This window comes from Phoca vitulina, unplaced genomic scaffold (assembly GCF_004348235.1).
Source record: "Phoca vitulina isolate PV1807 unplaced genomic scaffold, GSC_HSeal_1.0 scaffold3, whole genome shotgun sequence".
In the NCBI taxonomy this organism is placed as follows: Eukaryota; Metazoa; Chordata; class Mammalia; order Carnivora; family Phocidae; genus Phoca; species Phoca vitulina.
Genome location: NW_022589706.1, coordinates 5,128,209 through 5,140,511, shown reverse-complemented (window position 1 = coordinate 5,140,511; position 12,303 = coordinate 5,128,209). Strand labels below are relative to the sequence as shown.

Here is a 12,303-nt window from a genome sequence, read left to right as displayed (position 1 = left end):
AGAAAGAAAGAAAGAAAGAAAGAAAGAAAGAAAGAAAGAAAGAAAGAGAAAGAAAGAGAAAGAAAGAAAGAAGAAAGAAAGAAAGAAAGAAAGAAAGAAAGAAAGAAAGAAAGAAAGAAAGAAAGAAAGAAAGAAAGAAAAGAAAGAGGAGTATGGTAGCCAGGGATGATGCTTTCCCTTGGGTTCAGATTCGCTCTGTTGCTTCTTAGAACACTAGGTTAAGTTTGGTCTTCCTGGGAGGAAGTACAGTGGCGTGCCTACCTGCACAGGCTTTTGGGTGGTGATCTGTGGCATTGATCAAGTCACGTGACATTTGTAAGCCTCAGTTTCCTCATCTGTAGAATGGTGGTATTGATGATACCTTCAAACCAGCTTTTCAGGTAAATTGAGTGTGAATATTTATCCACATTTTATTTCAAGTTGTTGGCAAGGGAAAAGACTTCAAGAACACTAGTGCAAAGGTTTTCTTTGGGGAGGAAAACAAACGTGATTTAACGAACCCTACTTGACTGGAGGTTTAAAAGATGAATGTGTGGTTTGCAGATTATTAGGATAGCATCAGGCTTAAAAGAGCATTGTACCTTTGAATATCTGGTTAAAAGTTATTGGGTGCATCTAAAGAACAAGAGTTAGCAGAATAGAGTCAATCTAACTTCCCAGAAGGACTCTAAATCCCATTAAACTCCATCAGAAAAAAAACACCAGCGCTTTATCAGGAAGGCTAGATCCTTCCCAAGGGGGCTAAAAATCACATCAGCCCACAAATCTCTGCCCCGGATCAGATTTGGAGTGATTTCCTTTCATGGTAACCATCACATTGGGCTGGTGTGAGGATTAAATGAAGTGCTAACAGCAGTTAACATCTACTGAATGTGTATCCTGCACCAGGACCAGTGGTGAGCACTTGACATCCATTATGAAATCATGTCATTCACCAGATTAAAATTCTCCAGGGGCTTTTCCCTGCACTTAAAAGACAAAACACATTTCCTATCCTTGATGTCAAAGCCCTATATGATCTGATTCCATCTGCTACCCCTTTACCCCTTGCCCAATATCCTCCAGCTGCAATGACTTTATTTCTGCTCCTCAAACACAATAAAGCTGATTCCTGCCCCAGGACCTTCACACTAGCTGTTCTCCCTGCCAGGGCTGCTTCTCTTCATTTTCTCATGGCTGGCTTCCCTAGAACATTCAGGTCCCAGAAAGACCATCCCTAACCTACAAGCTGCTATCCCCTCACCTCGATCATATGGCTCTATTTAATCTTCTGCAGGGCCCTTATCTCTGTCTGATATGTTATTCATGCATTTAGTTGTTGACCAGCTAATTCCATTGGAATGGAAACACTGTTATGACAAGGGTCTGTCTGTCTGGCTTACCTCCTTTCTCTCTGACATCTAGAACATTTCCTGACAGGCCCCTGGGTGGCTCAGTCGGTTAAGCTTCTGCCTTTGGCTCAGGTCATGATCTCAGTGTCCTGGGATCGAGTCCCACATTGGGCTCCCTGCTCTGCGGAGAGTCTGCTTCTCCCTCTTTCCTCTCCCTTTGTGCTTCCTCTTTCTCTCTCTCTCAAATAAATAAATAAAATCTTAAAATAAAAAAAAAAGAACATTTCCTGACATGTAGTAGGAGCCCAAAACATACCTGTGGAATGAATGAATCTCTCAATCATATCTTCTCCCAAACCCTATGGTTGCTATATTATTCTTTGTATTTAACTAATAAGAAAACAGCACAGAGAGACATGGAACAATTTGCCCATGGTCATACTGCTAGAAAACAGCAAAGCTGAAATGCAAACCCAGCTGTCACTTCAAAGCCCCCAGGCTCTACCCCTTCATAGTCATGCCTGTAAAAATAAACTTCTTCACTCATATAATCTATTTCATATATTACACATTTAGTCTAGGAAATTGGAATAAATCTGCCTTTGCTTTAGACTTAAATTTGTTCTTCTGCATTCATTAGTCAAAGGGCTATGTACTATCTTATGTAAATCAAAATTAAGAAATATGCTCACTTCAGGAGTGAATATGGCTATATTTGTATGACTATATTTTTCCTATGTCTGATCTTGAAAATTAAGCTTGCTTACTTACTTACCCATGCCTTCCACACCCCCTGCCCATCCAGTGTCCGTCATCTCTTTTAAAACCAGGTTCAAGGCTGCCTTCCTACAGAGTGCTTGCTTCACCTCTGAACTCAGCCCACCCCAGCACCCTTCCATATATGTACACATTTATTTTTTTTTCCATTTTTCCCTCATTTATTACATGATCCGACTGCACTTATTTTACTTCAAATATATATTATAATTTAAATTGCAGCTTAAAAAATAGGTATTTGTACAAACAGGTTTGAACCTGCCAAGCATGTTTTGTCTTTACAATGAGCACTTTGGCTCCTTGAGAATGGGGCCCATGCCCACTGGGCTTCCTGTATTAGGCAAATCTCTGCTATGGGACCAACAAGATAGTAGAGAACATCTGTTCAGTTGCCTATTAACAGAAAATGTGAATATATAAATAAAAATTCACTTTCTTCTCTCTTCCTTCCTTGTTGAAATGTCTAGATTTGGGGAACACAGATACTTTCTTTATTGCAAAACTCACTGTTTAACCACCACTGTAACTTGTTCAACATATTTACCACATCAAAGTGTGTATTTCTGATAACCTAAAATAGTAGAAATTCAAGTTTACGTTTAATCAAAAAGAATTCTGACAGCTATTCAGGATTTTTTTTTTTTTTTTAGAAATGTGGTCAGGGAGGCACAGAGGGAGAGGGAGAGAGAGAATCTTAAGCAGACTGCACGCCCAGCACAGAGCCCGATAAAGGGCTTGATCTCACGACCCTGAGATCAAGACCTGAGCTGCAATCAAGAGTCGGCGACACTCAACCTACTGAGCCACCAAGGTACCCCAGCCACTCGGGGTTTTATTATCATTTTTTTTTAAATGGTTACCTGAATCTCACCTGTTAATTATGATCTCACTCTTTGTCACAGAAAGAGTGTGCAAAACATTTGAACAAGCTCCTGACTTAAATCCAGAGAAGCACAATTGTTGGTTTAGTATTCATTGCCAAAAATAATTACTGATGAATATTTTATTCAGTTTTCTTTCAAGAAGTGAGCATTTGTCTCATCTTTTTCCAACTAACTTTGATATCTCTTGAGGCATATGGTTCAACTCCATGGAAATCATTCTTGAGTCACATCTTTGTCGTAAGAAAGTTCCTGCATTTTAAGAGTTGTCCCCACTCAACCCATGGCCTCCCTGAGTAACTGAGGCACTAATATGAAAAGAACAGTGCATCTGGCTTGAAGAATATCACATTTGTATCGATGCTGTGATGCACGCCGGCATCAGTTAGCAGGAAGTGTGAGGCCAAGGTGGTTTTACAAAGGGGTGAACACTGACGAACGTCGGTGTTCATTAGGCTCCTGTGCACCTGCCACCACTTTCCACCATCCCTTCCCATTTTAGTTCCCTCCCATAAGCATAGCAAGGCACATTCCATATTAAATAACAGGACTTTCATCAGTTAGGATGTCTTTTGCAATTTGTTTCACATAACCCAATGATGACTAGGACAAGTAACCAGGCTGCAGGAATATGTGGAAAGCAGGTAGAACCTTCGCTGTCCATCTCTCATCTGCGCTTCACTCTGTGGGTGGTAGATTTTTTTTTTTTCCCTCCCACAGACTGGCTCTGTCCATGTGGAACAGGATCTGGTGGTTGACTACTCCAGATATGTGTTTACAGCGTGGCCACCAGAGAGGGACACCAATTACCTCCAAACGTCCCAAGGACAGTTCTAATTGGTGCAGCTCGGATCAAGGGCTTAACCCTGGATTGTTAGCTGTTGTCAATAAACCTCTATATTGTCCTCATTGTCTACAAAGAACATGAGTCACCAGTGTAATCAGTGCCATTTGAATTTAAAGCCAACAAAATTGGATGCAACCTGAGACAGGCAGCTGGCCACCCAGACTGCTCCCCATGGCAATGGCTCAACTGGGTCACCACAGTGTGGGCCCAGCCTTCAGTTTTGCAAGGCCAGAAGGTGAGTATCAGGACACAAAGAATGGATCTGAATCCAGGTAGTTTCACAATTAACCAAGCTCTTAGAGCTTTGTGCATAAAAATCATTCCGGCAGCTGGAATTAAAATAAAAACTTAAAATCATTCATGGGAAGAGGTATTTCCACCCAGTGGAGAGATTCCTATATGTGTTGAACAGTACCTTTTCTTCCTATAGTAAACTTTTTTTTTTTTTAAGATTTTATTTATTTTACAGAGAGAGAGAGAGAGAGCACAAGCAGGGGGAGCAGGCAGAGGGAAAGGGAGAAGCAGGGTCCCCACTGAGCAGGGAGCCCAATGTGGGGCTCGATCCCAGGACTCTGGAATCATGACTTCAACAGACTTGAACAGACTGAGCCACCCAGGTGCTCCTCCATAGTAAAATCCAAATGTGAAGCCAAATATGCCCCAAATGTTACCTAATGATCACAGAGTCATAAGAGGAACTAAGATCATCTAATTGAACTTAATGGCTGGCACCTAATAGCTGAGGGGGTTCAGAACAAGTGTCTCCCAAATATGCTCCTTTAGCATGAGGATTATTTTGAACCAAAGGTAATCAAAACCCAGCAGATTCAGGAAAAGCTCTTTACCTCCACCTCAGCTGCCTAAGTTTACATGGGAAAAGAAGCCTATAACAGGAAGAGAACTATTACCAGAAGACACTTTTTAAAAGAGTTCAGCTTTTTATTGGACATGTTACCAAAAGACCAAAGCCCATGTCATCATCAGACTCCTCAGATTTTTCTTTCCTTACTTCCACTTTCTTCTCCTCAGCTGGGACAGCAGTGGTGGAGGGGGCAGGAGCTCCTGCTGGGGCAGGTCCACCGGCCCCTATGCTGCAGCAGAAGCTCCCGATGTTGACATTGGCCGAGGTCATTGCAAACAAGCCTGGCCAGAAAGCTTCACTGTTTACACGGGCTGCTTTACTGAGGGCATTGATCTTACCCTCCATGACTGTCACCTCATTGTCTGGCAGATTAAGGGCTCAGAGGATGCAGGTGAGCTCCAGGGGGAGGCCAGACTGCAGGCAACTGCTGGGTGGGTGCTGCCAGGCACCATGCTAGTCGCTGATGAAGGAGGGCCTCACCCCAAAGTGGCCTCACCTTTCTCTGAAGGACTGAGCACCTTAGTGGCAACTGAAGAAAGGGGCTAGAAGATCCCTTCTTCCCGAAGAAATTTACCTGCCGAATGGGGCAAGATTTGTTCTCCAAACCTGTCTCGCCTTCCTTCCCTTCCTATCCCTTGACCCCTACCCCTTTTCTTAGCTAGGATGTTATATAAGCTTCTGTTACCTGGCTGCCCTTCAGGTCTCATGTTCATGGAGCTCCTGTATGCATGGAATTACATTTGTTTTTCTCCTTTAAGTCTGTCTCATGTCCATTTAGTTGTTTGACCAGCCAAATAACCTAACAGAGAAGAAGGGAAAATTCTTCTGGCCCTACATAGCAAATACATCCTCTCCAGAGACAGTGCCAATTCTAGACACTCTGGATCCCTCCCTTTCATAGATGCCTGTCAGCCATCTCCCCTCTGAAAATATTCCTTACTCCGAGGTCAAATATTCTTACTTAAGTATGCAATTTCTTGCTTATAATCACTATTTTCTCCTCCTCAGAATTTCTGCCTAGATTCCACCTAGACCTGCACTGGATTTAAGGTATTCAGATAATATCACATAATTTCTACGGCTCTTCCTTTCATTTCTCCTTTTCATAATTTCCTTCCTGGAGGTGTGACTTTTAGTTTTCAGGGCACCATCTACCATCTAGAATATTCAAGAAACATATACACACACTAAAGCTATTTTTAAAATAAAGACAATCCAGCACCTGGGTGGCTCAGTTGGTTAAGCATCTGCCTTTGGCTCAGGTCATGATCCCAGAAATGATCCCAGGGTCCTAGGATGGAGTCCCGGGAGCATCAGAGTCCCGGGAGCATCAGAGTGCCGCATTGCATGGGGCTCCCTGCTCAGCAGGGAGTCTGCTTCTCCCTCTGCCCCTCCCCCCTGCTTGTGCTCTGTCTCTGTCTCTCTCTTTCTTTCAAAAATAAATAAAATCTTTTAAAAATAAATAAATAAAATAAAGACAATCGTCATGAAAACTATAAATGCAAAGCTCCTTTCCGTCTTTATAAGCACATAAAGAATATCTTTTATTTCAAGCCATCTGCTATAATGTCACCACAATTGTCAAAATAGCCAGCAACTCAGTAACATTTACTGACACTGGCTCCTTAACTTTATAATAAATCTTACTTTTGCTAATCTGATTGCTATCATTACCAGTTTAAATCTTAAGAGCAGAGAAATATGAAAAAAGCGATGTTACCTGCATTAAAAGAGTATCTTCTTATGAAGAAAAAAAAGTGTTCACACTAGGAAACATGGAACAAAAATATGGCAAAAAGGCAATCATATAAGAGAAAGATAAATGGCCATCAGGGTTCCCCAAACATAGATGAGAAAATTCATATTTTAGAATTCTATCTTGGTATACCCACCACCTCCCTCCCCCAAGGCCAAGAGCAATTTCTTCACAAAGTAGCAGCAAATCTGCATGTATCTTAATGGACAGTTTTTTGTTGTTTTTTTTTTAAGATTTTATTTATTTATTTGACAGAGAGAGACACAGCAAGAGAGGGCACACAAGCAGTGGGAGTGGGAGAGGGAGAAGCAGGCCTCCCGCTAACAGGGAGCCCAATGTGGGGCTCGATGTGGGGCTCGATCCCAGGACCCCGGGATCATGACCTGAGCCAAAGGCACACGCTTAACGACTGAGCCACCCAGGTGCCCCTTAATGGACAGTTTAATGTTAACTGATGGACTATATCACAGAATATTTCTAACAGAGATGAAATAAATATCCCATAATAAATGAACATCTATTATACTCAGAGTGTGTACCCAGTACCATACTAAAGACCTGGTTTTTTACCTTGATTATATTCTCATTTATGGCACACTCTGACCCTTTTCCTTTATAGCCTGATCTTTCCTCAACATGCAGAGCTTTCCCTTTCTCTCTCTGTCTGAACTCCACCCATTCTTTTTTTTTTTTTAAGACTTTATTTATTTATTTATCTTAGTGGGGAGGAGCAGAGAGAGGAGAGAATCTCAGATGCTGGGCTTGATCTCAAGACCCTGAGATCATGACCTGAGCTGAAATCAAGAGTCAGATGCTTAGGGGCGCCTAGGTGGCTCAGTCGGTTAAGCATCTGCCTTTGGCTCAGGTCATGATCCCAGAGTCCTGGGACTGAGGCCCGAGTCAGGTTCCCTGCTCAGCGGGGAGCCTGCTTCTCCCCCTGCTTGTGCGCTCTCTCTCTCTCTCTAATGAATAAATACAATCTTAAAAAAAAAAAAATCAGACATTTGACCAACTGAGCCACAGAGGCACCCCACAAACTCCACCCATTCTTAATGATTCACTTCATCTGGGCTGCATACTACAAACCACTGTCATTTATATGACTTGGCTACCCTGTGAATTAGGCATTATCTCCTCTTCAGAGAAGTAGTAATTTGTTATCTAGGGAATGGCAGTTCTCGAGTACAGCCTTCCCAGCTGGAAAGTCTCACAACCACACCTTTGCTGCCTGCCTCCTTCGCCTAGGGGTTGACAAACTTTTTCTATAAATGGCCATATGCTAACTCCTCTCACCTTTGCCATCTCAACTCTAGCCTTGCTGCCAAAGCAGCCAGACAATGGAAACAAAGCAAACCCAGTGGGCGTGCCTACATTCCAGTGAATACTTATAAAGACAGGTAAACCGGATTAGGCCTGTGGGGTGTGTTTTGTCTAGTCTGATGTTTCTCAGATGGTGATCCATCAGCATTTGTTGAAAACAGAGTCTCAGGCCCTGTCCCAGACCTACCGAATTGGACTCTGGGCATGGGGCCGGCACTGTGTGTTAACCAGCCCTCCAGGAGATTTCTGACTCATGCTAAAGTTTGAGAACCACTGCTAATCTACCTGATTACCCACACAGGACTCTCCTATCAAATAAAGCATGAATAACTAAGGTGACTGATACGTCCCACTTCACCAGAGAGTGTCCCTTACCTGTCTCCCACCCCTCTCCCACCCCTCCTGATTTCTCTCCTTCTCTGGAATTCCTGCCCCAATAATCCCAGGGGCTTATGTAGCCCAACCTGGTTCTCTGCTGCCATTCCTACTATCTTGCTGTCCCAGTCCCATCATCCATTTTCCTACCAGCTAGGTCTCAGCTGCCTTCCTGAACTCTGCAGCTCTTTCAGATAAGATGCTCACACAGCCCCCATTTCCAAAGCACCCTCACTCTTGAGCACTCCCAGACTGGTAAGGAATGAGAAGGTTCCCAGTGTGCCAAATGTTGCCCTGGAAGACCCCTCCCTTCTCTACCTTACCATCCCCCTGTGCCACCCACCTCCATGTCCTGACCCCAGAGCAAGTGACAATTCTTTCAAGTTCCTTCAAGAGAAAAAGCAATCCCCCTTCTCACATTCACATTTGATAACACTCTGCCCAACTACTATCTCCTTTTATACTGCAGCAGAAATAGAGGGATAGCTGTGAGCTTGGAGTTTGCTGTGAAAAGGCAAATAATACTTGTCCTCTCCCACACAACCTTACAAAAACTGTTACAAGAACTTAATGGGTGCTTGAACCCCACCTAAAAACGTGTTCTATTGTCATTGGAAATGGAAACTTTCAAGGTTTCAACTGGGCTTTGTGTTGACAGAGGGTCATTTAGGAAATGATATTGGTCAATTTTTTGATTATGAAAGGCAAGGCCTAGGGCCTGATTTGGAGTGGGGAAGCCCTGGGGAGGTGAGGGAAGGAACCTGCCCAGTAAGCCAATGGGCTTCCTTGGGGGTTAGGAGATAGTCATAAACCGATGGCTGGCCTTCACTGCATTAGCCCTCAGAGACAGGGTTTAGAGGATGGGGTAGGGGTGAGGGGTTTAGGCAGGCTGGTCTGTAGAAGAGGGGAAATCACAGGGCCCAGACACTTGGCAGGAGTGTGGTGTCCAAGGATACAAATGGGTCCCAGTAAGTTGCTATCATAATAAATAACTCCTGTATTTAGCAACATACTGTATCATTCCCCTCATTTCCAAAGTATTCATAAAATTTGTTAACTGTCACCTTAGCATCAGACTTAGGAAACAACAGGAGAGCTCAATCACGTTCACTGAGAAAAGCATTTGATCCTTGTTGGAATGTTCTGAAATCAGACACAGTGGGGTAGGGGAACAATGGCAATTTTTTTTTTTTTTAAGACCTCACACCCTCACTATTGGCAAAAATTACATTACTGTTTCTAAACAGTCACAGGAGAGATCAAAGCAAAGAGGTCATTGTTAAGAAATGATGACTGCCTAAAACAGGCTTTTTTTTTTTTTTTAAGATTTAAATATAGGCCATTTCCCCTCCAGGTATTCACAATACTCATCTCTAAGATCTGTCTTCAAGAGTAAAAAGTACCTTTGAGCAGTCAAAGCAGTACAGATCAGTGACCCTCATTCTTTTCGATGTAACTAGCTTATAAGGCTGCAAAATTGTTCAAGTTACATTGTATCTAGTATGTGCCTACCCAGTGTAACTTGAACCCATGGATACAAATAGCTATTTCTTTTAGATTCAGTGTGTGTTACTGAGTAAGACAGTTAACACACATTTTATAAAATCAATTGTGAATCATCTATTTACATTATAATCAGTTCTCACCTTATTACATTTTAGAAAATATTTAGGATTTTCTAAATGTTATTCACGAAACAAAAAATTATTTTTTTAAGATTTATTTATTTATTTGAGAGAAAGAGCAAGCAAGCATGCTCAGGTAGGGGGGAGGGGCAGAGGGCGAGGGAGAAGCCACTAGCCACTGAACCAATTTATTTTTAGCAGCAAATGCCTTATTGTTTCATTATATTTTTAAAAAGTTAGATCACTATGACTAACTAAATTTATGGAGTTTGGCTGAATTTTTATGGATGATTCTTAGTTATTCCCCAAAAGCTGAATAAATTTGATACATGCACCCATATATACCAAACAAAGGCCATGCCTTTTATCATACTATATGCGTAGCAAATAACATATACTTAGCAACATACTGCTAAGTATGTTGTTACTGCTAAGTATGTTGTTACTGCTAAGTTACATACTGCTAAGTAAGTAAGTATTGCATTGTTGATAATTAAGGGAAACATCATATTCGCATCTTATTTTCACTATTAATTTTGAAAATGGATAAAACAATTATGTCTTACACTATTTTAATCTTCATTGCTCCTAGTAATCTCTGACTTTTTCTCTCTGCAGTCTTCATTATAATCCTCAAAACGCTTGACACTTTATTTGAATTGAAACAATGAGGCAAACTGTTTCTCACAGAAAGTAAATCGGATCTGGCTAGTTTGATGATGAAAACAGGCTCTGTTACTTGGGTATATGACAAACATTTTCCATGCTTGACAAAGTTTCAACTTGAATGAGCTGTATCATCAGCTGCAAAGTTTTGACAAAAACAAAACTGAACTATGGGATAACAAAACAAAATTTAAAAAAGCATTTTATCTGAAACCATTTAAGAAAATGAACAATATCTAGATTTTCCCCAAACTTTTGAATATATCAGGTTAAACAAGGTACATCTCACTGAAAAAAAAAAAAAAAGTCTCATTTATAGTCATTTGATACTTTAATAAAGTCTATTTGGTATATTTACCAGTAACTGAAAAAGTGGAACAATAAGGCCTACATAAACAAATCCTTCCGCAAGTCAGGTGGTTTTCAAATTCTTTGGTTTCAACAAAAATGAAGGAGGGCTGAATTGAACAGTGAACTCATAAGTCATCAAACCTAATTTTTTGAGATCAAGAATTGAGTGACGTTGCTACAATAAAACTCCATTCCCAGGTATAGTACTTAGTTATATGAACACGGTTTTTCAGGGCATACAGCTGTAAAAACTAGAAATAAGAATAAAAGTAAAAAAAAAAAATAGAAGCGATTCTCAGCCTTCCAGCAATAAGACATATTCATCCACAGACATACGAATTTGTAAAAGCAACAATATCCACTTCACCAAGAGATGCACTTTCCAATGAACTTTACATTTTACTAAGTAATTAGGAAAAACGCTTATTTTACTTTGATCGTGTACGAACAGTAATTTTAGAAATAACTCAGTCCAGAATCAGGCGATTTGCTTGCTGTCTGTGTAACCTTGGGCATTTTACTTCACGTCGCGGTTTCCTGATCTGCAAACTGAGGACAGTACTAAGATGCAGCTCAGGGTTGTTCTCAAGAGTGAATGAGTGAACGAATTAATGGAAGAAGCGCTTAGCGCCATGCCGGGCACATGGTGCGAGCTTTATAAACGTTCCCTGTTACTATCAAAGTAATCGATAGCAGACCCTCAAAACTAAACGCCTGTGGGTTTGTCTGCACGGGCAGGAAGGTGCAGGAGGGATGGACCACAGGACGCTCGGAGAGCGAGAGGGGGATGCCCACGGAAAAACAGGATGGAGAGGGGGAGAGACAGGAGGCCCCTGGAGCTACCTGCTTGGAAGAGAACCGGGCCGGGCCACAGGCTGAGAGCCAAGACGGACAGGACAGTTTAGATAAGCAGTTCCACCCACGGTTCGCATTGTAAATGTCTACGGATCCCTATGGATCTCGACCGCTCCGTGAAACAGAAGCAAGAGCGTCAGCCTAAACGCCACCGTGATGCCCGCCGGCCAGCTCCGCGCGGGCGCCCAGTCGGCCCCCGGCTCGCGGAGTCGCGTGGCTCGCACGCCCGACCGCCCCGGTCTCCGGACTCGGGCTTTTGGCCCAGACCCCGCGGCTCGCTGGGCTTCGTCGCCGCCGCTTCCGCCGCAGCCCGGCCTCGCGAGGGCGCCCGCGGGCGGCCGGAACTGGCCCCTCGCGGCCCCCGTCGCCGCACCTCCCTTGCTGTTGTCACCGCCTTTTCCTCTCTTCCCCTGGTTCCCTTTCACTTCCGGGGTTGCTCTGGGTCCGCTGGTTCCGTAACAACATCCCGTTGGCTTCCCTCAGGCGGCGGGACCGGTGCAGCCGCCGCGTCCCAGGAGCGCCCGCCCGCCCGGGCCCGCGCCTTCCCTGGCCCAGGCCTCCATGGCCACCAACCCGCAGCCGCAGCCGCCTCCTCCGGCGCCGCCGCCTCCGCCGCCGCAGCCGCAGCCGCCGCCGCCGCCGCCGGGCCCCGGGGCT

At 43.3% G+C, this 12,303-nt stretch overlaps 1 pseudogene; it reads right to left on the bottom strand.

Moving 5' to 3' along the window:
• Nucleotides 1-7,756, bottom strand: part of LOC116628779 — an 8,678-nt pseudogene extending 922 nt beyond the window's left edge.
• Nucleotides 7,757-12,303: the final 4,547 nt, after the last annotated feature.